At 46.8% G+C, this 27,209-nt stretch overlaps 1 protein-coding gene across 7 annotated transcripts in view; it reads left to right on the forward strand.

The window, feature by feature from the left end:
- Positions 1-8,055: 8,055 nt before the first annotated feature.
- TMCC1 (transmembrane and coiled-coil domain family 1) overlaps positions 8,056-27,209 on the forward strand; it is a 231,117-nt gene continuing 211,963 nt past the window's right edge. For 2 of the 7 annotated variants that reach the window (XM_075938738.2, XM_075938749.2), the window contains exons 1-2: positions 8,056-8,211; positions 19,137-19,380. The gene's annotated coding sequence lies outside the window, so the exon portion shown is untranslated. Of the gene's footprint in view, positions 8,212-19,133; positions 19,381-21,305; positions 21,464-27,209 lie in introns of all 7 variants that reach the window. The other 5 variants (XM_075938741.2, XM_075938742.2, XM_075938740.2 and 2 more) reach the window with 5 other exon arrangements.

The following is a 27,209-nucleotide window of genomic DNA, read 5'->3' on the forward strand; positions in this document are numbered from 1 at the left end:
TTTATGAATTTTATTGAAAACAATTTTCATTTGTGTTTGCCACGATAAGTATCCCTGTGTAATGCCAGCTTAGCCAAAGAGTGGGGACGATGATGTCACTACTCAATATAATGCATATTAGTTTTTTAGCTTTATTTTTTGTACACATTAAATTTTATTTTGTTTTTAATTATGTGCAATGAAACTAAATGTTGATCTCATGACTTTTTCTTAGCATTTGTTTATTATTATCCTTACTTATTTGTGGTCTACTTTTTCAGCTCTGTATATAAGGCTATTATTAGGGGTTCTGCAAAAGTCTTTCAAGTTTAAAAGGGTTCTGTGGCCAAATAAAATTGGGAAACACTGGGTTAGATATTAGGAACAAACTTTGCAACTATAAGAATAGCTAAGTACTCAGTTAAGATATTGGTTACTTTGGGACTTTGTGAAATCCTTATAACTGGATGTTTTAAAGAACAGATTAGACAATCACTTGTCAGGGATGATTTAGGTTTACATGGGCCTGCCTTAGCATGGGTGGTGGGACTAGATGGCCTCTCTAGGTCCCTTCTAGCCCTGCATTTCTATGAGTCTATGATTAGAATGAGAGAGGGTACGTCTACACTACAACGTTAATTCGAACTAACTTAGTTCGAATTACTTAATTCGAACTAAGCTAATTTGAACTAACGCGTCTAGAACTAAAAACTAGTTCGAATTAGCGTTTTTCTAATTCGAACTAGCAAGTCCACATTGAGTGGACCCTGAACAGGGCTTAAGGATGGCCGGAAGCAGTGCCGGCAGGGCATCAGAGGAGGACTTAGAGCGTGGAGATGCTGTCTCAGGCTAGCCGAGGGCTGCGCTTAAAGGGTCCCGACCCCCACCCCGGACAGACAGTTCTAAGGGGTGCCCCGCTTGCAAAGCAGTCCTGGATTGGATTGCCCGGAGTACCCACACTGGGCGCATCACACCACTCGGCCATCAGCCCGGCTGCACTTGCCGCAGCCTGCGATCTGGGGAGAGGGAGCAATCGGGGGGCTGCAGGAGAGCTTCCACCCCCAGAAGCCCGCAGAGCCAGCCCAGTCCTCCCCATCGGGGGCTCGTACCCCATTCCTCCCTCACCTCCTTCCACTTACCCTTCCCTAGCCCCCCTTCTTATTGATGTACAAAATAAAGATAACGTTTCTTCCAACATTGACTCTGTCTTTATTGAACAAAACTGGGGGAGACTGGGAAAAGGAGGTGGGAGAGGGGAAGAGAAAGGCTGGGGGAGGGGAGGGCAACTAACATGATCAGGGGTTGGGAACAGGTCCCAGATGAAGAGAGGCTACAGAGACTGGGACTGTTCAGCTTAGAAAAGAGGAGATGGAGCGGGGACAGGATAGAGGTCTCTAAAAGCAGGGGTTGGGTGGAGAGGGTGCATTCAGAAAAGTTCTTCCTGAGTTCCCATAAAGAAGGACTAGAGGACACCAAAGGAAAGGAATGGGTAGCAGGCTTGAAACTAGTAAGAGAAAGTTGTTCTTCTTCCCAAAGCAAATAGTTAACCTGTGGAACTCCTTGCTGCAGGAGGCTGTGAAGGCTACAACTAGAACAGAGTTTAAAGGGAAGTGAGATCAAGTCATGGAGGTTGGGTCCATGGAGTAGTCTTAGCCAGGGGGTAGGAGTGGTGTCCCTGCCCAAAGTTTGTGGAAGGCTGGAGAGGGATGGCATGAGACAAATGGCTTGGTCACTGTCTTCGGTCCATCCTGCCTTGAGGGCGGGGGGCTGGACTCGATGACCTCTCGAGGTCCCTTCCAGTCCTATGATTCTATTATTCTATGATCCCCTCCAGGGTCCCTAGGGTTGGCCGCTGTCGGCAGACAGGCTACTGGGCTAGATGGACCTTTGGTCTGACCCAGGACGGCCATTGTAAGCTCAGGGCTCAGGGTCGGGGGTCTCAGTGGACCCCCTTGATTTTCATGCACACCTGCTCCTGGGTGGCCAGGCTGGCAGCTCTCCTGCCCTAGACGGCCACTTTCCTGTGCCTAGTGCGGAGATTGTGGACGAGGTCCACGATGTCCGCACTAGCCCAGGAAGGTGCCCGCCTCTTGCGGTCCAGGGCAAGCTCCCGGGAGCCGCCAGCCTGGTCCCGGGAAGAGGGGGTGGGCTGGGGGACATCGGGTGGGTGGCTCTGTGCCGTGCCAGGTGCAGGGTCTGCTGGCTGGGTGCTGGCAGGCTTGCACCTGGCACGGGCACCGTAGCCAGCCCGTGCCCCTTTAAGGGGTCTGGGGCCGGGAGGGGGGCATAGAGTTTCCCTGGTGTTGGCCAGAGTGGCCACCAGGGAAACCTGGGGAGGGCTAGCCTCCCACGAGTTCGAATTAAGGGGCTATACACCCCTTAATTCGAACTAGTAAGTTCGAACTAGGCTTAATCCTTGTAAAATGAGGTTTTCCTAGTTCGAACTAAGCGCTCCGCTAGTTCGATTCAAATTCGAACTAGCGGAGCGCTAGTGTAGCGGCTATGAATGTTAGTTCGAACTAACATCCGTTAGTTCGAACTAACATTGTAGTGTAGACATACCCAGAGAGAGGGAGAGAGAGAGAGCAGCTATAAAGTTCAGGTCCAGTTCAATATGGTTCTGAGTAGTCCCAAAGTTTGGGTGCATGTGGATCCTGGAATTTTGGGCTAATCCATTAAGAAGGTTCAAAGTCAGAGTCATCCCATCCATAGAACAGCTTGGGGAGCTGCCCCATGCTTTCTTTGTGGGGGCCCCATCGTGGCCACCTCAATTGTCATCATATGGGTGGGTCGCAGGGTGGACCAGGGGATTACCTGGCGGGCCTGGCAAATGGTGGCAGTAGGAGTCGCCCTCCCCACTGACCATGGTAGTGGGAGTCGGAGCTGCCCAGCAGCTTGCTCTGGTCTGCCCCACCTCATCCTCTTCCAGACCACAATGCTAAGCTTCATTGTGGCATTGGGAAGCAGAGAGCCCTGCCCCAGGGCGCTCCGCTTCCTGCTGCTTTGGAGAAGTGGGGCACAGAGGGCTGGGAGAGGGCAGGGTGGGCCGTTCTGGTTTCCACCACCATGGTGAGTGTGGGCAGGGGGGAGCAACCTTTGCTGCTGCCAATTCCCCTGTAATTTCCTGACTGGTGTTACTCCGGTGATAGGACTTTGGCAAAGCGGTGCGGCAGGGGCGAGGCTTGGGCGAAGGAGTGGAGGGGGTGGAGGTGAAGCAGAGGTAGGGCAGGGTGGGCCCTGTGCCTGGGAGTTTGACCTGGGCTCCATTCATATCGGGCACTGGAAGTGGGGTTGCTCCAGGCTCTGCACACCCCCTACAGACAACTGTGTTCAAAGTTCACATCTGGTTCTGAGTCCAAACTTCCTACTCCTTTGGATTGCTCTCTAGTTCAAATGTCTGTGATTTTTGGGTCTATCTCTTGGACCAGGCATGTCCAAAGTCCGGTCCGTGGGCCAATTGCGGCCCGTGTTCCGGTTTAATACGGCCCCACAGGTAATTTGGCAATATCTATCTTTTATGGCCCCCAACGAATCCATATGTATTGAGATGAATACATTGTAAAATCTCAGTTAATGTCAGTTGGTCTAAATCAGTTATAAATATATTTGGACACAACATGTATACTTGGTGTTATGTTCCTGTTCATATTTTTTGAACTTAAAAGTTGACAGACAACCTTTATTACCAATAATATGTAATGTACTTTACAATGTTCCTGACATATATTTCAGCTTCCTGGATTTTTTTTTCATTTGGCCTTCAGATATGAAAGGCAGAGTGATTTAACACCTGTTTAGATTTGTCATCCATGTGACGAAATGAAAAGTATGCCGTTTGCAATAAACTTTGCATAAAATAGTTAATTTGCATTTAATTTTAATGGTTCAAAGAATGTCAGGCAAAATGGTCGGCCCCCACACATGTTCACTTCATAAAATCTGGCCCTCTTTGAAAAAAGTTTGGACACCCCTGTCTTGGACCCTTTTGAAGTTCACTTATCACTAGCTTATAGTGGAATAGTCTCAAAAAACCTTGGTGCTTATATTATCTAGTCACTCCAGATTTACCCAATTAACAGGTGTGGGATTGCCAGGAAACTACAAATATTGCATACATATTTCTGAAAATCCTCTTAATGAACTTCTGACCTCCCTCCTGCTTTCTGAACTTTCTCCATTGCTGGCGCATTTTCAGTTAAACCCTGCAGGACAATTTTCTTTTTTTGTAATGGCAAGCTTAGCTGCACAGCATTTTTTGTTCCTGCTGTGATAACAAAAGCAGCATTATTATGACTGCTGACATTTTTGCTGGAATGAGAGTGACAAAAGTAAAAAAAATATGCTCAAGCAATTGGCATTGTGTTTGCTAACAAGGCTGAGTGTGCTGCTTTATTTTTAATTTTAAAAGAACAGATACTGTCCCCGCCTACACTTGAGCAAATGCTGCCGAGGATGGAATCTGTCAAGGGAGGGTGATAATGAAATGCATTTTGCCTGACAAGCTTTACATGAGCATTGGCACATCTGACATTTTTAAAAAAAATACCACACGACTGCATGCCTAACTTTGTGCACATATTTGCCATATTTGTATAAACAAATTACCAGATCTGTCCATTTATGTATATGTAAATATTGTGTGGGATTTGGGGATAACTGCATGTGGAACCCACCTGTTTGCATTGCAGAATTTAGTGGTGTAAATATGGGAAGAAACAGTGGGAGGAGGCACACACATACATGCACCTCTGAAATGCAGCTACCTCTGGGTAGAAAGTAGAAGATGTTTCATAGCACCTAGCAAATTGCAGGTACCACTGGTTGAGAACCACTGCTCTAGATTCTACAAATCCTCATGCAGTGCACAGCAGACCTTATGATGAAGGATAAGATGGCTTTTGACTACTGAAACTGGCCACTCTATCCACTGAAGCATGAATGGGGTGCTATTAAAGGGTAAGACAGCCAGGATAGAATTCTGCTTCCACAACTCAACTGTGCTGTTGTCAGTGGTGGACATTGTTAGCTTCGGCACGCAAAGATGCTCAGATGTTTTGTTTCCTGCCTTTAGGTTCTTTTGGCATGTCAGGATCCATGTACTTGCTGGACCTCCAGTGACTATAAATTCAGTTGGCAGAGCTTGAATTCAAAATGCAGCTCATACCACTCTCCACACTCTATCATAGCTTAGTCAGAGTTCTCTTTTTGCCTCCAGCTATATTGTCCTGCTGTGATTTTGGGGAGGGAATAGAATGGTGAGACATGGAAAGAACAGTAGAGCAAGGAATATTGGCCAGCATGGATTAATCATACGATTTAAGAGAAAATAGGAATGTTAACATCAAAAGAGATTGGTATTATTTTTAAATGAGTCATTTCAGACTTTTCCACCATTACATTAATTGTATCAGACAAATACAGAACAAGGCCACTTTTTTCATCAAATCAGCTTTCATTCAAAGGGCTACAACTTCTAAAAATACACAGGCGCAGTCACACTGGATAATGTTACAGATCAGCTGAATGTAATCTCTGTTGGGTTCGAATCTCTTTCATTGTCTTGATACAAATCCCCCAAGTTGCTTTCATCTTTTCTGTAAGGTACAGCCATGTATCCCTGTAATGAGTACACCCTCCTGGTGGGGTCCATTGTATAGCTTTAATACTCCTGCAGAAAGATCTCACATCACAAGAAGGGGAATTGAAGCAAAGTGCTGGAGCTAAAACATTTAGAGTTGCCAGATGGTCTCCCCAAAAATACTGAACACGCGGGCTAAAAATGTGTTGAGTGCAAAAAAACAAAAACAAAAAAACCACTGCCACGAACACACATGCTGTTTTTAATACTTAACTTTATTATAAATACCATCTCTATGTAAAGAGGCTTAGAAGTAATTGTGCAAATGTGCATGCTATTTTCATTGTTTTCTATTCCTCTGAAGCTAAGGCTATAGAAGAATTTAGAACTCCTTTTTATCCTGCAAATGAAATGATTGTAGAGAACTCCTAGCGCCAATCATGCCCCGCCTCCCAGCCACTCTCCCCGCCCCCGCTAGGCTTCTGATGAGCCCAGAGCGGCGATTGTGGCTCCGCCTCTCAGCTGGGACTCCCAGGCTGGGAGGCAGGGCCGCGATCAGCGCTGGGAGCCTGTGATTGCGCCAAGCTGCTACCCCTGCCAGGCTTATGTGCAATCACAGGCTCCTAGCGCCGATCATGGCCCTGCCTTCCAGCCAATCCACCCACCCACACCACGCTTCCATCCGGTGCGCAGCCGGAAAAATCAGAAAATACCAAACATTGCACATGTCCAGTATTTTCTGATTTTTTTAACTGGACAGAGAGTGCAAATACTGGACTGTCCAGTAGAATACTGGACACCTGGCAACCCTAAAAACATTAGGAGCAAGCCACCATGGGCCAAAGTCACTAGGACTGAGTCTCTATTCCAGCTGATATGTAATCCACCAGACTCCTTGGTGTTTTTTTGTTGTTTTTTTGTGTGTGGCTGAAACAAACGAACATGGCTACCTTTCTGAAACCTCTCAGAGGGGTCACTAGACCAAATCTCATTCCTCGAGGAGTAACAGCTAATTCGAGTTAGGGGTTTAACTTCAAACTCCCGTTTCACTGCCGCGTGTAGACGCAGGCAGTTATTCCAGGCTAGTCAGTTTCCAAAATGGCGACTGCCCGGGAACATGCTAATGAAGCACGGGATATTTAAATCCCGCGCTTCATTTGCAATTTCGGTCACCCTCATTAGCCTCCCTAGTTCGAACTAGGGGGCTAGGGTAAGAGTATGTCTACACTAGATGGGGTTATGCACTACATTGTTGAGCACACTGTCCAGGTACTAGAGAAAACAGTACAGTATTTGAAGTTACTTTTTCCTGTATCTACTGCTTCTTATTCTTTCTTCTCTTCCAAGTATAACATTGGTCTCATCTAAAAAGTAGCTGTCCAGATAGCAGATGGTTCACTGTATTTCAGGGATTGTCCTCAGCTGCCTAAATCAGGCTCTTCAGCAAAGATGGACCAGGGTAGAGACAAGAGACAGCTATTGCACTGTTTTTATGTATGTATGGCACACAGAATTGTACCTCCATTCTTAAAGAATAGCTAGAGGTCTTCCGGGAACCTGCTGTAACATGCCATATTCCCTGCTGCACCAACAAATGCATAGGAACTGTGCTGGTAGGTACTTCCAGGGTTACTGTTGAAGCCCCTCACCCCTGTCCTTTCCAGAAACAGCAGGGCTATGTCTACACTCACGGTTTCTTGCGCAAGAACATCTTGCTCTAGTGTTCTTGTGCAAGAACTCTTGCGCAAGAAAACGTCCACGCTGCCATGTGTGAGCTGTGCTTTTGTGCAAGAGCGCCCATGGCAGTGTGGACGCTTTCTTGCACAAGAAAGCTCTGGTGGCCATTTTAGTCATAGGCCTTTCTTGCGCAAGAAATCCCTGCTGAGCATCCACACTGCCCTCTTGCGCAAGAGCTTTTGCGCAAGAGGCCTTATACCTGTCAAAAAAGAGCGTAGCTCTTGTGCAAGAAGCCCTCTCTTACCATGCCGTACTGTAAATTTACTTGCGCAAGAGCGGGCGGGCAGTGTGGATGCTCTGCAGATGCTTGCGCAAGAACAGCTGTACTTGCGCAAGAAGCCGCGAGTGTAGACATAGCCCAGGTGATGTGTCTGTGTATGTTCTTGGCTCCTGTCTGGGCCATGCCTTCAGCAAAGCTTCACCTAATGTAAATTTCACTTCTGCAAAGCAGCCCGGGAATATTGCAGATAGTGCTCCAGGCCTGTCCTGGCGGCAGTTTTTGTTCTTGCGGGGGGGAGGGGGGGAATGGTGGAGCAGCAAATGCTGCAGACTAATCAACTCAGATTATTCAGCATCCTTGACACATCACAGAAGTTCACCTAGTGAACCCAAATCCCCTCCTCACTCAGCCACCAGGGCTGCAGGGACAGCTGGGCCCCAACCCTCGCGTCCAGCTAAGGGAGGCGCTGCACACGCGGCTCCCGGCAGGGGCGAGGCCCCGCCCACTATAGGGGGCGTGTCTCTGGATGGCCCAGCCCCCTGACCTCACAGAGCGTGATCGGCCTCAGTGCCTGCGTGGTGACGCAGCGCGTTGCCGTAGGGCGGGACGGTTGGAGGTGGCGGCGCCGGGAGCCGGGGATGGGGCAGGCGCCGCCGGAGCAGCCGGGGACCGGGTGTCGCTTCCCGACCCCCAGACGGTAAGTGAGCCCGGCTCGTCCCCAGCTGCCGGGGCGTGGGCTCCGCTCGCGCCACCGGGGCTCTTCAGCCCCCCCCCCCCCCCGCCAGGGTCCGGGCTCCCCTCCGACCTCTCCCCTGTCTCCTCCGGGTCCTTCCACCCCCCGCCCGGGCTCCCCTCCGCCCCCCCCCCCCCGCTGCCCCGTGGTCCTTCCATTCCCCCTCCCCCCGGGCTGAGCTCCCCTCCGGTCCCCTCCTGCTTCCCCCGGGGTCGAGCTTCCCCCGTCCCGCCCCTTTTGGAGTCTTTCCTTTCACCCCGAACTGTGCTTCCCTCGGGACCCTGCCGTCTCCCCCTGAGCTAAGCTTCCCTCCTTCCCCATTTGTTCCCCTGGGGGGGGGGGTTCTGGCCCCCCTTGGACTGAGCTCACCATCTCTTCTCCTGCCACAGACACAAACCCCGTATCCCCTGAGGCTTTGAGCGTCCCTCTCCCCTCCCCCCGTTGTTAGAACCCCTCTACCTTTCTTCCTCCCCAGAGCTGCGCTCACACATTTTCTTTTAGGTGTTGATTCAGCTTCTTTCTCTTCCCAGGGTGTTGAGTCCTTTTTCCCCAAGGTTGTGAATCCCATTTCCAGGTGGTTATGCTCCTAGCCTCCCCCCTTGTTTGGCCCTAAGGGGCTCTGATCTCATTGCCCCCAAAATAGTGTCTGCTCTGGATTTGGGGGGAGGGAGTTGGGGAGAAACAGCCTCCTATCCGATTGGAGGAGAGCAATGTGGGTGGGGAGAGAGAGTAGTGATTGCAGGGAGGGAGCAACTTCTCCGTTTTGGGGCAGGGATGTGCCCCCTCTGCATTATTAATCAGATTCTAAAATAGTTCAAAATCACAACCTCTACTCCCTTGAATCTGTTCAAACTGCCTCTTTTAATCCTATGCCACTATGTTTCCTGCTCCTGGAAACAATTTCCCTCTCATTTTGCTTTCTGATATGGAATAACCATAGAAAGAATAGAATTCCTTTAAATAAGCTGGGACTATGCAGGATTGCTTTGTTGTAAAACATTGGCTGTGACTTTGTATCCTCAAATCACAGCAGCATTTTTGTTTGTGTCATCTTTTTGGGAGAGTTTAAAAAAATCTGTACTTGACACCTTTTATGTTTTGGAGCTGTCTTGAATTTAGCAGTGAAAAGAGTGAGTAGGTCTGGGGCGGAAGTAGGAGGAAGAAAACTGAGTCAGACACTAAAGTGTAGGTGCATTTAAATAAAAGGAAAGGCTCCTTATAATCTGCAGTGCATTAGGGAGGCCGTTCAGAGAGTGAAAGTAACTGGTGGCAGTAGAGTTTGTGAGCTCCACAGTCTCTAGCTTATAGATGAAAGCTAGTGACCTGTGTATGTTTACTGGGGTTTTGTTACTATGCCTTTGTGAAAGCTGCTGCTTAAATCTACAGGAAATCTGAACACTGAAGTCCTTCAGTGCCCATTGTGATGCTTTGATAATTTCAGATACTGTAGCAGCGACATGACAATTTCTGATTTAGCTGATTTTAGTCATTACTTGCTACATGCCAGTATCTCCATTGCCTTGCCCCCCCCCCCCCCCGTTAACTCTATTTCTTATATAAGAATGTAAACATTGAATGAAGTATCATTTAATATACAGTAGTGATGGTCATAAAGGAATTTTAAAAATGGTCTAGAATTCTTAAAAATCACTTTCGGGGAAAGGATCAGGCATGAAAAACAGTTGTTTCAGAATGCTATGTGTGTAAAGATAATACAGTTAGAATAGCCTAGCGGTACATATAACACCATAAACACATGCTGTATCAAGTGTTTTCTGATAGATATGGAGACAAGATTCCTGCTTCAGAGAGTTTTTTTGGTTCCACAACAACATAGCATGGGAACAACATCATATATAGAAGGTTGAGGAATCATTGGTGCTGAGAGCAGCAAAGGGAGAATTTGAGCTTAGGGAGTCTTGGAGTAGGAGAAGGCTGCATGGTAGACAGGAAGTAGAAGGTTGTTGCGTATGTAGGGTAACAGCATGAATGAAGAGGTGGAAGCAGATTGGGGGGAAGCAGAAAGGAGGTTAGGAGAAATGCAAAGGAGGAGAATAACACACTACAGTACCTGGAATTGAAATAATCTACTTGCCTTGGTAAGTGGGATGCATGTACAGATGGTTTAAATTAGCCATTTCAGCAGAACGTACGTTTTAAAAACATACTTGTAGCTCTTACAGTTGCTGCAACACTGAAAGTGAATGACTGTAATAAGAGTCTGAGGGGTAGCCGTGTTAGTCAGTAACTTTAAAAATGAGTAGCCCTGTAGCACCTTAGAGACTTACAAATAAACAAATAAAGTTAGCATGCGCTTTTGTGGGCAAAACTCACTTCCTCAGATGAGCAGAGGCTGTATGTGTCTCTCAGGTACTACAGGGCTACTCTTTGACTGTAATAAGGTATTCCTGAGTGTGCAAACATAGCTGCTTACAGGTTCAAGTCAGCTTCACAGTTGAACCTATAAACAGCAATGTTTGCACACTACTCATGAAGGTGGGAACATAAAAGGAAGTTATCATAGTTTAGGTCAGAGATCTGCAACCTATGGCTTTTGAGCCAAATATAGCTCAGTATGAAACCAAATATGGCTCTTCTGGATTCCCAAAATGCATGCAACTTTTTCCAGTAAAATAAAAAATTAATTCAAAATTCTAAAAATGCAGAATTACTCATGTAGCTTGAATGCATGCATGAACCTGAATTTGACCAGTTATGATGTAAACATCAATGAAATGTGTTAAAAGATGCAGCAGCAGAAGTCCCATTAAATAGTCTGTGAGTACAATGTTTCATTTATGCTGCTATTATTATTATTTATTTATTATTGTCAGTTATCAACAATAAGTTGTACATTTTCAGTCATGCAAATGGGCATTCTTATGCGGCTCTTTGTTGACCACTTGTTCTGAATTTTGATGTAATTTGGCTCTTTGGTTTGAAAAGTTTGCCTACTCCTGGGTTAGGTTGTAGAGACTATCCCACACGAAGTTGGCAACAGGGATAGTATAGAAGAGTCCACTTCTCCCTTGGAAAGGTTATGAGGGTGATGAAGAAGCAAGTCAGTAGGAGTCTTCTACTTTTGCAGTAGCAACCCAACTAATGCTGAATATTCCTCTTTTTTTATTAGTCTGAGTTGAGTAGGGACTCCAGGTTATATTGAATATACACTGTCCAGTGGTTGATGATGGCCTGGTAGGAGTCCCGGTGCCCCTCTCTTGCTGTGGAACAGCCAAATGTTGCTATTCATTCTATTGCTGGGATGTGTCTACTGCTCCCTCCAGGTAGCAATGTTAGTCCCTACTGCCCATCTTTTTATCTGTCATACATTTTTATTTCTGACTGTAATTTAATTATTGTTGTTCAGTGAGCCAATATAGTCTGGAAGTGACAAATACATCGAAGCAAGTGTAAGATTATTTTTTTTGTCATTGACACTGGGCTTGGTGATGGGTCAAACAGGAATCTAAGGCTTCATGCTACAGGCAGTCCCCGAGTTACGCGGATCCGACTTATGTCGGATCCGCAGTTACGAACGGGGCCGTTCCTCTCCCTGGTCTCCAGCAGACCAGGGAGAGGAAGCAAAGCGGCGGAACACGTGACCAGCGGACAGGGCTGTCCGCTGCCCATGCGCTCCGTGGCTTGGCTCTGCTTTGCCCCCCCCCCCCATCCCCCTGGTCTGCAGACCAGGGGGACGGGGGGGGGGCAAAGCAGAGCCAAGCCGCGGAGCACGCGGCCAGCGGACAGCCCAGACGTGTCTGGGCTGTCCACTGGCCGCGTGTTCCGCAGCTTTGCTCCCCGTCCCCCTGGTCTGCAGACCAGGGGGACGGGGAACAAAGCAGAGCAAAGCCACGGAGCCCGAGGGCAGCAGGACAGCCGCGGCGCATCTGGGCTGTCCCGCTGCCCCCGTGCTCCATGGCTTTGCTCCGGACACCTGTGGTACAGCAGCTGGGGCGCTGCCAGTTGGTCCCGTAGCGCCGCTCTGGGCGCTACTGGACCAACTGGGCAGCACCCCAGCTGCTCTGCCCCAGGCATCCCCAAGTCAGCCGCTGCTGAAACTGACCAGTGGCTGACTACAGGAAGCCCCTGCCCCGGGCTTCCTGGAATCAGCCGCTGATCAGTTTCAGCAGCAGCTGACTTGGGGATGCCTGGGGTTCTTAAGTTGAATCTGTATGTAAGTCAGAACTGGCGTCCAGATTCAGCCGCTGTTGAAACTGATCAGTTTCAGCAGCGGCTGAATCTGGACGCCAGTTCCGACTTACATACAGATTCAACTTAAGAACAAACCTACAGTCCCTATCTTGTACTTAACCCGGGGACTGCCTGTACTTTCAGAAAAAGTAAAAGGGGGTAATATTTCTTGTTGCTGTGGTGGCTGTACATTTTTTGAAGCTACGGATTACATATTAATTGTAACTTTTTTCCAGCTAGAAAAACAGCTATCCTAGGTACTAAAATACCCAAGCATTAATTTGTAGTAAGTATGCTAAAGCTATAATATTTCAGTGTTTGATATTTCAGCTCTACAATAGGCATGAATAAATCTCAGCTTAGTGTTGTACTTAATAGTTGGATTGTAAGTTACAACTTACAAAATGTGCTGAAAGTTTTCCAAACAGTGGAAGACGCATTCTGAGAGAATTGCTGAGCACTATGCAAGGCATACAAACAATGTTCCCTCTAATCTTTTCCATGAATGTACAGAATATATTTTTCATGTGAACTGAGCACGTGTGAATGTGCACCACCAATAGAAACAAAAAACCTAGCTGTAGGAGTTCTGCTGATCAGCTGGGCAGCATTTGAATCTCTCCTGAGTGACCACGCATGCACACAGCTTACAGGGAACGCTGCTTACAAATGGATTGACTGTACTGTTTTGTCTGTTTCTGAAATTTGTATTGTGACCAAGCTCCTTGTAGAAGTGTTCCTACTTCAAGTAGTCAAAACTGGTGCTAGTATATTTCTGTAATCAGTTAGACATAGGGGTTGTTGAGTAAATCACGGGTGAAGGATGAGTTGAAAAGTAAAAATGATCAATATCCCAAGTTAAAATTCACTACTTATGTTTCTACACAACCTTGGGGTAGGGATGTAAGAGACTAGTCGACTAGTGATGTGACTAGTTCCCCTCCCCCCCTCCGCCCCCCACCACTTGCTGCCTCTATCAGAGAGAGGCAGCAAGCAGGGGGAAGCAAGTGCTGGTGCTGGAGGGAGCTGGCTTAAAAGCCGGTTCCTCCCAGCACCATCTCTCCAAGGGGCAGGGGATGTAGAGGCACTGCAGAAAAATGGCGTGAGCGGGGACTGAAGTTGTCTCGGCTCATGTTGCTTCTGCTATGATTCTGCATTTGAAATGTACGAGAGCCCCGGGGTTCTTGTACATTCAAAGGTTCAGGGAAGGCGCCCTGTGGGGCTTCCTTTTGAAATGTACATTTCAAAAGAACTAGAGTCCAAGGGTGTTTCTGGAGCAGGTCCAGCCCTTGCTGTTTCAGGGTTGGGTGCAGCTTCATCACTGAATCCACGTTCTTGGGACACAACAGGGTGATCTCCCACATCTGTGCAGCCAGTGGTATCTTCACTATGTTCACTGCGATGCTGGAGTCTCCGTGTTTGACAGAAAAAAATCCGCAGAATTTTTAAATATTTGTATGCAGAATTTTTATTCTTTTGGCACGGAATTTAATTTTATTGCAGCATTCCTTCAGTAATACATGTGCTAATAGTATCTTTCTGCTTTTAATTAAAATTGGGTTTGGGGCTTTGCTATTCCTGATTTGATTCATAATTCATCCCATGAGTTGGCCATGTGACTTGAGGTGAGTCACTGCTCTTTCTTGTGTATATCTAAATTGCAGTTAGGTACCTGCAGCTGGCTTGAACTAGCTGACTCAGGTTTTGATTGAGGAGCTATTTAATTCCATCGTAGACCTTCTGGCTCAAGTTGGAGCATGGGTGAAGAAATTCCAGGGAGGGGGGTGCGAGGTGACCCAGCCTCCCATCAACTCCCCATCTCAACAATCAAAAAGGGAGCATGATGCTGAAAACTTTGGGAACCACTGAGTTCGAGCCTAGACAGTATGACCGTCCCACCTCAGAGGGTCTTAGATTAGTAGTAATAGGCAACCTAGGCTAGTGAGTGGACTGCATGAGTGACCCTCCTTCATCTCAGTGGGATGCAAGATGGTTATGACAAAGATGGTCTCCCAGGATAGGGTAATTTTGCTAAGTGCACTTGCTTACCTAGAATTTTCAGGATGTGCCAGATGAACGGCATCAGCACTTTGGGTGCAGAGGGAGTGCATGGCTCTCATAGTCGATGTTGTGTGCAATCAGTAGAACCCATTTGTATCTGCATCTGTTTTGGCAAGAATGAGCCATGGATATCCACACTGATGTCTAAGGATGCAGATAACCATGAATATAAAGCGGGTATCTGCAAATTTGTAGGGTTTAGATACAAAATTTGTATCTGTATCCACATCCATTGCTACAAAACTGTCCCATGAATATCTACATACACATCTGTAGCTGCGGATACCAGTGGATATGAAGCAGATACGTGCGCCTTTGCAGGGCTCTGGCAGTCAGCATGCACCTCACTCTGTGCCCTTTACATGTGTTTCACATTAGTAACACTGGTAGCAAAAGCAATATAATCTGGCAACCCTGCATGTGGGCAGCAATGAACAAAATCTCTTGCGGGCCACACATAGAACCCTGATAGGCCACAGGTTGCCCATCACTGTCCTAGAGTCTCAGCTTTAGTCTGAGCCTGAATGTCTACATTGCAGTTAAACAACCTGTTAGCCAGAACTCTGTGAATTCAAGTTAGCTGTGCTATAGACATATCCCTTTGTGTCTGCTTCCTTGCCTGTACAAATGTGAATGATTTTTGCCTTGGATTCCTTGAAGTAGATAGACTTTACTTTTTTTCCAGAGAAAACGAGAATTCTGTGCTGTGATGGTAACATATGGCCTATTACACAGTAAAACTCCAATTGTCCGGCACTCCCGATAGTTTGGCATCAACTGAAACCCGGAAGTGCTCTGGCCAGCCAGACAATTGGAGCTGCTGTGAGTCCCATGGGCGCTCCTAGCTGGGAAAGGGAAGGGGAGAACAGGGGAAGGGGATTATACCCCTGTGATGGGTCTCCTGGGACCTGCATTGCAACTGGCTGGGGGGGTGGGCGGGCGGGGAACATTGGGGTGAGGAGCAACCCTCTGCCGTTTTGCAGGAAGGCGGGGGAAGCCCCGCTCCACCGCCGAGAGTTTCCGGGAGGGGAGCAGGCTCCCCACCCTCCAGACTGTAGTACTATAGTTATCGTCAAGCAGGGGGGTAAGGGTCGGTGCTGCGGGACCAACCCAGCAGCACCCCAGCTGCTCTGCTCTGGAGCTTCTCCAAGTTCGCCACTCGTCAGTTTCAGCAGCTGCAGACTTGGGGAAGCGGAGTGGAGCAGAGCAGCTGGGGTGCTGCCGGGTGCCGAGCAGGGAGGTGAGGGTTGGCGCTGTGGGACCAACCCTGCAGCACCTCAGCTGCTCTGCTTCGTGCGGCTTCCCCAGGTCCGCCGCTGTCGCTGCTGAAACTGATGAGTGGCGGACTTGGGGAAGCTGCAGAGCAGGTCAGCTGGGGTTCTGCTGGGTTGGTGCCCCAGCGTTGCCCCTCACCCCCCTGCTCGGCAATAACTACAGTACTGCAGTCTCTAGTGGGGAGCCTACTCCTGTTCTGGAAACTCTTGGTGGTGGCGCGGGGCTTCCCCCGCCTCCCTGTAAAATGGCAGAGGGTTCGCCCCTTGCCACACGGTTCCCCGCCCACCCCCGGATGCAGTGCGGGTCCCGGCAGACCTGTCACAGCCCCTCGCCGGAGGACCTCCCAATACTCCAGCATATCCAATAGTCCGGCACCACCTAGGTTCCGAAGTCTACTGTAGTCACAAATTCTTGAGGTTTAAAGAACTTTTACTGGATACCCGTCTACTTCACCAACTGTATGTTGCCAGCTCAAAATGGTTGGCTTGGGTATTACAGCTGGTCCCTCAGTTGCGAATGGTCGACTTACGACTGTTTGCAGTTATGACCAAAGCGGTCGTAAATGGCGAACCCCGAGTTACGAACGCGATCTGCGCTTACGAACAGCGCAGTCGCGTGTAACTCAGTGGGGTCCGACTTACGAACAAACCGACTTACAGCCAATTGCTTGGTCAGTAACCGGTTCATAAGTCGGGAAGAGGCTGTAATTTTAATGGCTGCTTGTCCTGTTTTTGGTTTCAAAGATGTTGCTTAACAAGGCATTGGCACGTGTCAAAAGCCCAGTGTTCCATTAAGAGTTTAATTATTTCATCTACATCAGGCTTTTAGACTTCGCAGAGCATGAATGTGTGCTGCTGTTTCACAGATTAGGCATGTTAAATATTAGTTAATAGCATAGTTGATTAACCTCATTAATCCTTATTGGTTACTCGACTATTCTGTAGTCCCTAGGGATGGCGCTTGCAGCTGTGCAATCCGGCCCCACTCCCAACGAGCCCCTTGTCACTCCATGCTGCTGCCTCTATCAGAGGGAGCAGCATGGGGTGCCAGGTGGGAGTTGGTCTGTGAGTGGAGCCAGTTTAAAAACCAGGTCCCCTCATGGAGTAGTTGCCTGTCACCTTGCACTGTTGCCCATAGGCGTGCGCAGCACATTTCATTAGGGTGTGCACCCAAAGAATTTTTTTAAGTGTACTCTGACCCCCCCATTAGCCACACCCCCTGACCTCCATGAGCCACGCTTCTGGGGGTAACACTTTTGGGGTAATATGGACACATGACCAGAAATAAAAGGTGTCATGTGGACCCCCCCCCCCAAGGTCTTTTCCCACCATCCTCTTACCATTAGGGATTAGTTTGGCCCTCACCAAACCTCCCTCATGCAACTATCCTGCAATTGCATTAACCCAATGTGTGTGACATTAACTCGGGGGGTGGAGAGGCTGGGGGAAGTATTCCTTCTAAGTTTCCTCCTATGAGCACAATACATTTTGTGTTGTGAACCAGTACTGAGTTTGTGGCTTGTTTGGATATGCCACTGTGGCACCCAAGTTATTAATAAATATCTTATGAACCTCTACCTTCCCCTCTGCTGCTCTGTCTCCTCCGGTTGCTCCATCAGCTCCCCTGGTGCCTACTGGCCCCCTCCCCAAACCCCTCACCCACCTCTGCTGTCCTGACTCCTGCCCTTCTCACTGCCCTCAGCCTTCCTGAGACCTGCCCCCACCACCAGCCTTTCTCTCCCCTCCCCTGTGCCCACTCCTCCAGTAGCCCCACTCTGATCATGTGAGCTACCCCTCCTCATCCCCTCTCCTAACACCTCCCTCTACACACCTACCCTGCTCCTCTCTTGTGCTGGTCCCTCCCCTGCAGGTGCTTGCCCTTCTGCTTCACCCCCCACAATCCCCTGGCACCTGCACCTTCCCTTACCCCTGCACCCTCCTGGTGCCCCCCCTCCCTCATTGACCCTGCCTCCTTTGCCTTTTTCCCTGATGCCCACCCCCTCACCATCCTCTGCCCCTGTTCCCCTCATGCTCCTGTGCCCTCACACGTGCCTTGCTCCATCCCTGCCTTCCGCATGCCCACCCCGTCTTTCAAGCCTTCTCCCAGCACCTCCCCTTCTCCCCTCTAGCCCCCAAAGCCCTTCCCCTCTCGTGTCCTAGCATCATCCTGTCCCCCCCCCCCCCCCCCCACTGACCCATCCCCTCCTGCCCTTTTCCTGATTGTCTCCACTTGGCCCCCTGGCATTTCTCTCTCTCCTACACCCTGTCCCTTGGTGCCTTCCCCTTTCTTCTCCTGACCTGCCCCCCTCTCCTCAGCACAAGCCCCTTCCTCTCTGACTTGAACCCCCTATTTTTCGCTCCTCTTCCAGCAGCCGCCAGCTGGTCTGTAACAGAGTTCTAGGGTCGCCCTGACTGTCACCCTTCTGGTGCTCCCCCTACTCTGTTTCTTAGGTTTCTCAGCCCCCTTTTGGGCCACAAATCCCCACCCCGCAGTCTCTGGTTCCCAAAGTTCCAGCAGTCCCCATCACTTGGAGCCTGCACTGGGTCGGACTCGTAGGGTTGCCAGGTTAGACCCTCCCCAAAAAAAACGGACACACTTGATCTTGGGCGGGGGGGTGGGAGAGGGGAGGAAGCGGGACTGGCTGGGGGGTAGGGACTGGCTGGGAGGAAGAGGGGATGGGAGCAGCTCGGGGGGAGGGGGAGGCAGCCATGCTGCACTCGATCCCCTGCCTGGGGCACCCCCTCCCCCCGCCTTCCTGCCCGGGGTTGAAACTCACCTCGCTTGATGGGGTGGCTGGGTGACATTGCTGCGTCCCTGCCGCCTCTTTCCATGGGGTTCTAAGACCCGCCGGTTTTGGCCGCGCATGCGTGGCAAACCTGGTTCAGCATCCGTTCCCCAGAGCGCTGAAGCGGCGCTCCTTCGCTCATGCCCTTTTGAAACATTAGGATGTGCCTGTGCACACCCGGTACACTCCGTGCGCATGCCTCTGCTGTTGCCTCTGATATAGCAGCACAGGGTGGTAGCAGCCCCAGTCCGGGTTGGGGGGAATCTGAGCTCCAAGACCTGGCATGAGCCAGAACTGAGCTGGGCTGCCTGTCTGCCTGGCTCCAAATACACTTTAAATGCAGACTTGCAGCAGGAGTAGGTCCTGGACTCGGTGCAAGCTGGGACTGAGCTGTGCTGCTGGCCAGCCTGCTAAAATATGTATTTGGGGGTGGGTGGTGGATGGGATGTGCATAGTCTATAGCATTAACCAATAAAGCAAAAGCTTATAGGTTAATCAACTATGCTATTAAATCCCTATAATAGATTATCAGCTATTAATGATTTTTCTTTCTTGCTATGCTTGTTAATTCCAGCAGATCTTATTCCTGTACAAAGAAGCATTTTTTGCCAAGATTTGCATTGAAATTGAACCACAGTGCTAATTACAGCTGTCTACAAATCTAGAAGACAAATCACACCCACACCTCAGACTGTATCTATTTCCTATGGAATTGATCTCCATTTTCTTTCTAAAATGAAACTTTTTTGAAGATTTTTTGGATTATAACTGCAAGCACTTCTATGCAAGAAAAGAAGAGTTACTGTGGTTATTTATTGGAGGTATGTACTCTTCTGAGCATCATTTATAAAAAAAAAAATAGTGCAAGACCTAAATAATGCTTTTTTTTTTAAAAGGGAAATAAAACAATGGTGCTTGTTTACTAGGCACAGAAACTGGTGTTAATATCGCACAGTGTAGGGAGTGAAACACAATGTCTGTGTTGCTCAGGAGTTGGAAAGTAAAGAAGCCTTATAGTAAATTGTTACTTATCTGAACAGAAAGCAGACTCTTGAAATGTGGGCTCCCTCTGCTGTAGCTAACTAATATTTTTATTTGTTATGGAGGAAAATCAAACTAGAAATAAAATATTATCTGACTGATTTTTTTCTTGAGAGAAAGAACCCTTGACATACAGTTCTTATATACATATTACTAAAATATAAAGAACTTTCAAAAATAAATTGATTGACTAGGCACATGTGCATTGATGCATTACTGGCACCAGAATATCAGAATTCCATTATATATGTGAGATGGTCTCATTTGAACTTACTGTAGGAATGTTCTAATGGTTGCTTATAAAATAATCGCTTTTTTTGAAATGGGTGTCTTTTATCCACACATTTTTCACTCCTTTAACACTGATTTAGAACTTCCATTGGCTATGTTTTAAAAAACAAACACACCTCTCACAATGCTTCTGAGACACAGAGATGATTTTTGCCCAATTTTTATAGATGAAGACACATCATAGAGATGGAAACTTCTGCCCAAAATCAGAAGGTGTCTGTATTAATGGTCGTTAGAACTTGGCCATACCTGACTCAGGCTTGTTATGCTAATGTTTTGTTTGTCTGTCAAACACTGAATCAGAAAAAATTAAAATCTTTGTTTCATCCCAAGATCTAAAAAGTGCTTTACAGATGTTGGTAACTTTCATAACTCCCCTTTGTGACATAGGTAATATTACTCTCGTCTTATAGATTCAACAGGCTCAGAGAAGTAGTAATTTGCTCAAGGTCACAGTCCTTCAGACTTGAGTGCCCTGTTGTGTGTGAGCTATAAGACCATCCTCCACATAAAATGTCATAAGATTGTGAAAAGAGACTTGATTATCCCATGAAAATGCCTCAGTGCCCGGGAGCTAGAGAGCAGTCAACCATTTACCTGACTCTCTCTTGCCTTCCAGTTCTATTTATCTGAGTGTCTTTCTTATCTTAAGGAAAAAAAGAACATGAAATACAAACCTATTGAATGGAATAAATATATCTTCAGGCCTTGAGGAATCACTGTGTGAGCACTGATATTACACACTGTCTTTCTCCTTATGAATCTTTATAAATACTAGGGATGTTAGGAAGCGTGTAATTCAGTAATTGTGTAGCCAGCAACATTTTTGTCAGCTACACGATTAACTAGTAAGCAGCTCTGCATTTAAAAGAGCTTGAGATCCAACACACTGGCTCAGTCCCAGCTCACTCCAGGTCTGACAATACCCCTGCTGTGGCTCTGCAGTGAGGTAGCTGTCGGACCCAGAGTGAGCCAGGACTGAGCCAGCATGCTTACACGCTGGCTCCCAAAATACTTTAAATGCAGAGCTCCAGGGATGTGGGGGATTGCCTGTAGCTTATAGTGTTAACCAATAAGCATCTGCTTATTGGTTAAACTTTTAACTGGCTACGCTATTACATTCCTAATAAATACTTCCATCTTTTCTCAACATCTTATACTTTCACATTGACTTTCATTAGCAGTGGCAGTCAGTAAATCTACTTCTACCTCACTATGGTGAAATTTGACCAAAGGAGGACATTGTTCTAGAAGTGTGTGATGGGTCAGCCTTCCGTGGCTTTTTTGGGCGGGGAAGGGGAGGGGCAGAGGAGGAACAAAGGAGTAAAGGCCTTTTAAAGGTTGGTGTGTAACTAAAATAATAACATGCTACGTGACCTAGATAACTTTTCTAATTTAGTTTAATATATTACAGAGCATTCTGAACATCCTGAAATTCAAATGGGGGAAGAGGCAGACTGAAGGCAGGAAATTGAGAGTGCTATGGGTTTTATTTTTTCTAGCATAGTGACATTGGCTAAAGTTGGGGACCTGTAATAAGACCTGGCTGGTGTCTATTCCCAGTTCTGAGAGGTGAGTTTCTGCTACAAAATATACTTCCATGAAAGCGAGAACTCATAACTGTGTGTAAATGAACATTGTTTGTTTTTAACTAGGAAAATAGCACACATCTGTAATAGGAACTAGACAAGTTCTATGTACAATTGGTGAGTGAGAGATTTTTATCTCCTCTGGGTGTAGCCCCAAAAAGAGTTTAATATTTTGGAATTAATGGTTAACTCCTGTCTGGAATTTGAAATCATCTTACAAACGTTTGGAAACACAAAATGTTGTGAAAAACAGGAAAAGTGGCTGTGAATGTCAAAGTTTATATAGCAGGGTTAAGATGGAACTGTGGTTAAGACTCTTGTCCTGACTCTCAGACCTTTGCTTTAACAATTACATAATACCGTCAGGCAGGTTGAAGGGAGGGGAGAAATGTGTGTTTTGTCTTTGTATTTAAAAAAAAATTTATTTTTTATGTGAACTTCAGGTGCTTATCTGGGAATACAGGCAGTCCCCGGGTTACGTACAAGATAGGGACTGTAGGTTTGTTCTTAAGTTGAATTTGTATGTAAGTCGGAACTAGTACATATTGTAGGGTAGTGATTGAAATGTAGCCGTGTTAGTCTGGGGTAGTTGAAGCAAAATGCAGGACAATGTAGCACTTTAAAGACTAACAAGATGGTTTATTAGATGATGAGCTTTCGTGGGCCAGACCCACTTCCTCAGATCAAATAGTGGAAGAAAGTAGTCACAACCATATATACCAAAGGATACAATTAAAAAAACTCTAGCCAAACATTTCTCCAGAGGTCAGTTTTATTCTCCCACACCTCACTTCCCTCAGTCCTTTATTCTCAAGGTGAGGTGTCTGCTGAGAAAAGCCGCTCCGCATCTCCCTGGTCTGCTGGGGAGGGGCGCTAGCTTCGCGTCTCCCTGATCTGCTGGGGGGAAGCAGCTAGTGCAGGGTTGCCTTACCCCGTTTGTAAGTAGGGATCCGATGTAAGTCGGATCCATGTAACCCGGGGACTGCCTGTATGTGTATTCAGTCACCCAGCATGTTTTAGGACCCTTCTGTGGTTCACTGTTGTCTTTGGATGAAATAGCTACAGTCATGCAAGATGAAGGTACAGGCAGTCCCCAAGTTACGCATAAGGTGTTGAAGTGTCAGAGAGATTATCTCTGCCAGACAGTGTCAAGAGTTGAATATACTTACCTCTGAGCTCCTGTACACTGTCTGTTATAAAGCGCAGCTGTATCACCCCTCATTCCCACCAAATGTAGTGTCATTCTTTCATGTCATTAAGGACGTTTTTCTCCCTGCCTTCTTCCCAAAGCCCCATTACACTGACAGGAACACGGTTCTGCACTCTTTACATAAAGTGTGCCTTGGCCTTTCATATTAAGTGTACCATTATGGCCATACTGCATCTGACTAAAGGTCTATCTAGCCTGAAATCCTGTCTTCCAATAGTGGCCAGTACCAGGTACTCCAGAGGGATTGAACAGAACAGGTAATCATCCAATGATCCATTCCCTGTAACCTGTTCCCAGCGTCGGACAAACAGAGGCTAGGGACACTATCCCTGCCCATCCCGGCCTAATAGCCATTGATGGATCTACTGTCCATGAATGTATCTACAACTTCTATTGTTGACCTTCATAACATCCTCAGGCAGAGTTTCACAGGTTGTGCATTGTCAGAAGAAATATTTCCTTTTTTGTTTTTAAACCTGCTGCTTATTTATTTCATTTGGTGACCCCTAGTTCTTGTCATGAGAAGTAAATAACACTTTTCTACTTTCTCTACACCAGTCATGATTTTATTGACCCCAGTCATATTCCTTCTTTGCTGTCTCTTTTCCAAGCTGAAAAGTGCTAGTCTCATTAATGTTTCCTCATGACAGTCGTTCTATACTCCTAATAATGTTTGTTGTCCTTTTTTGAACATTTTCCAACACCAATAACTTTTTTGAGATGAGCTGATCACATCTGTACACACTATTCAAGATGTGGGAGTACTATTGATTTATATAGAGGCAATATGGTATTCTATCTTATCTATCTCTTTCGGAGGGGAAGGCTAAACTACGTTTTTTTTGGTTTTTTTGTTTTTTGAAAGAGGACATGCAAATTCTGAAAGTGAAAGTAGTCTGGATGCAGGGTTTTGTTTTTTTTCCCCCCAGGGAAAAAACCCTTGGAGGGGCGGGGGGACTTTAAACCTCGTTTTTTAAGGGTTTTTTCTTTTTAAAAAAAAAAAAAGCCATGTCCAGACTACTTTCACTTTTGAAAGATCCTCTTTCAAAAGTGAGATAGGAAGAAGATATGCAAACTTCCGCAGAATTTGCATAGCCTCTTTTAAAAATTCTACGTGGTCTAGACATAGCCTCAATGATTACCAACATTCTGTTCACTTTTTTGGCTGCTGCTGCACATTGAGTGGATGTTTTCAGAGAACTATCCACAAGATCTTTCTGGTCTGACCTGGTAACTCCTAACTGAGATCCCATCATTTTATATGTATAATTGGGATTGTTTTCCAATATGCATTTCTTTTAAGGATGTTAAGAAGTGGGTAATTGGTAATCGTGTAGTTGATACAATTTAAAATGAAGAGTCACAGCAGGGTATTGGAACTGTGCTGGGTCCGGATGTCTGCATGTTTTCCTCCCCTTCCCTTTTCTCTCTCTGGCCCCATCCCCCCACAGAGATGGTGCTGGGGGGAACCTGCTTTTTAGCCGGTTCCTCCCAGCTCCTGTTCTCCCCCCCTCCCCCCTTGCTGTCTCTGTATCAGAGACAGCAAGGGGGAGGAAGCAAGTAGTTGAGTAGTGACTTGACTAGTTGCTTACATACCTAATTTCTTTGCTTTTATCATCATTAAATTTCATGTGTCATTTTGTTGCCCTCTCACTCAGTTTTGAGAGATCCTTCTATAGATCTTTGCAGTCTGCTGGGACTTAATTATCTTGAGTAGTATTGTATCATCTGCAAATTTTGCCACCTTACTGTTTACCCCTTTTTCCAGATCATTTTGAATATGTTGAAAAGGATTGGTCCCAGAACAGATGCATGAGGGGACCACCATTTACTTCTCTCCATTCTTAGAACTGACTGCTTATGCCTTCCCTTTGTTGCCTGTCTTTTAACAGACAATTAATCCAGGAGAGCACTTTTCCTCTTATCCCATTGGTTAGTACATCTGTAATATGCACTTCTGTCACCTTTCACCCAGGCTATGTCTAGACTTCAAGCCTCTTTCGGAAGAGAGAGTCTAGACTGCACGTGGAACTTTCAAAAAAGCAAGCCGCTTTTTCGAAAAAGCAGCAAGTGAGTCTGGATGCTCTCTTTCTAAAAAGCCCTGTTTGCTTTCAAGAACGCCTTTTTTCGAAAGAGCACTTTCGAAAAAAGGCGTTCTTCCTCATGGAATTAGGTTTACCGCTGTCGAGAGAAAAGCCGCGTTCTTTCGATTTAATTTCAAAAGAACGCGACTGCAGTCTAGACGCAGGTGAAGTTTTTTCGAAAAAAGGCTACTTTTTTCGAAAAAACCCCTGAGTCTGGACACAGCCCCAAAGACCTCAGATCAATTTGGAAACAACTGAATGAATATCAGCATCGTTGTGACACATGCAAGTATCCCCTTGTTGCAGATGGCGAAGCTTAGAGGTCAAATAATTTCCCTGATGTCATAGCAATTCTTTCCTCTAGCTGGGATAGAATTAATATTGCTAGACTCTTAATCTGTTGCTGTAATCATTGCTTCTCAACATTTCTTGGAAAAATGTTGTGCAAGAATAATTCTCTCCACTCCATGGGACACTGTGTATAACTTCTGAGAGGTGTCTGTGTTGTGCTGCTTTCCTGACTTGGAGCTATTGTTGTTTGCAGCACTAGTGGTAGGAATTCCTTGGTAAACGAGCACGACAAATCAGTGGAAATGGTCCAGCACACAGTGAAGATATTTTGTGAAATTGATTTAATTTTTTTTTAAATATACCTGTTTTAAATTATACATGCTGTACCCATAAGAAGCAGACAAGCTTCCCTGCTTGGTTTATTGGGAAAATTTCAGTTAGTTAGGAACAATTTTTTTAGAGGGAGTGGCTGAGGAAATTAAAGTGGGAGCATGAATAGCAGTATTTCAGATTCACAGGTCAGTAAAGTAGCGTAAGCCAGACTTCTAAAAGAGCTATCAGTTTGCCAACAAGTCTTGTTTACATTTTGCTAACAGAATTTCTCTTGCATATTTTTCATTATGTCAAAAGAAATGCAAATACTTTGAAGGCGTGTTTGTTGCCTGCCAGCCTCTTTTCAAATGGCAGCTATTTGAATCTGTTATGGAAGAACTTCAACATGCCTGTCGTCAGTTGCAGGAGAACTAATCCTCATTTGGTAAATACAAAATAATTCCTTTGTACGTCTAGTAGGAGAGCCTTTTAGGTGCGTATTTTAAAGCTAATTCATAAAAGCAGGACCAGCTTAAGAACTGGAGGGGTAAAATAAATTAGTAATTTGGGTCTGCAGTGGATGTCTTTCCATTCCATGGCTAATTAAGAGTTTCTGGTTCACATTCAATCCTCTAAGCTATTTAACTTCAAAGTTAAATAGCTCAATTTCTTGGCTGTGTTTAAATGTACACAGCAGCTTTCTTGTTTAGGGGGTGTGGAAAATCATGCACCCTCTGTACCTCCCAAGCTCAGCAAGTTACAGTACTGTAAAGGGTCTGTGTAAGCAGGCTCCGAGCAGTGTTACTCCCCTTTTGGAGATGGTTTACGTGGTTGTAGTCACACCTGTTGTAGTCACACTTTCACTTTAAAGCATTGCTGCAGCTACCTGTGTATTAAAGATTTTGTACTTTCTATATTGACTACAATGAAGAAAGAGTACTAAAACAGCCCTTTCCCGGTCACAGAGAATAAAAAGAGCTGTTAAATCAGAACTTTCACCCAAACATCCTTAATATTATGGCTGCCCCTATGTGCCGATGTACTGTATCTTGCCATCAGTTACAGATAAGGTAAGAAGACATCACCCTCACCCCCGCACACCTGCAGTTTGAACAATAAGCTCTTTTTCTTAAGTGTTATTATGCATTGCTACACAACATATTTGCTTGCTTAGTGTTGTAACCTATATAGGCAAAACACCGGGCATAGCCTCTGGTGAGAACATTCTTTTTCAGTTGGGGCAGGGGTGGACAAAAATTTTTGAAGTGGCCCCTGGCCAAAAATTATTGATGTGGCTTTGGGCCTCTTTAGAAGGGGTGGGGCCTAAACCCGAAGGCGTGGGGCCAAGATGCTTCTGGGCTTCCCCAGACCATGATTGGTCTGGGGATGGAGGAGTCTTTTTGCCTCTCTCCCCCCCCCCCCCCCCTCTCCAGGCAGCCGTGCCCCTGGCAGGGCAGGAAGAGTCTTTGCATGCTCCCCCAGACTAATCAGAGCTTGGGGGCAGGGGGTCATGCAAAGCCTCACCCCACCATACCCTCCCCCCACCAGGAGCACGTGGCACTGCAGCGCTCCTCGCAAGGCGGGAGGAGGCTTCACGTTCTTCCCCCCCCCCAAATCCCCAGGCCATTCGGGACCTGAGGGTGGGGGAGCTGCACGAACGTACGGCACTTTGAAGTGCCACGTGCTTGAGGGTGGGCAGAGGAAACTTTGCACAGCTCCCCTGCCCCCAGGCCAATCAGAGTTTGGGGGCGGGGGAGCGCATGATGTGTCCTCCTGCCCTGCAAGCAGCGTATGGCACTTCAAAGTGCCCCGTGCTCTTAGCAGGGTAGGAG

The sequence above is a fragment of the Pelodiscus sinensis genome, chromosome 11, assembly GCF_052426305.1.
Source record: "Pelodiscus sinensis isolate ZL-2025 chromosome 11, ASM5242630v1, whole genome shotgun sequence".
NCBI lineage: Eukaryota > Metazoa > Chordata > Testudines > Trionychidae > Pelodiscus > Pelodiscus sinensis.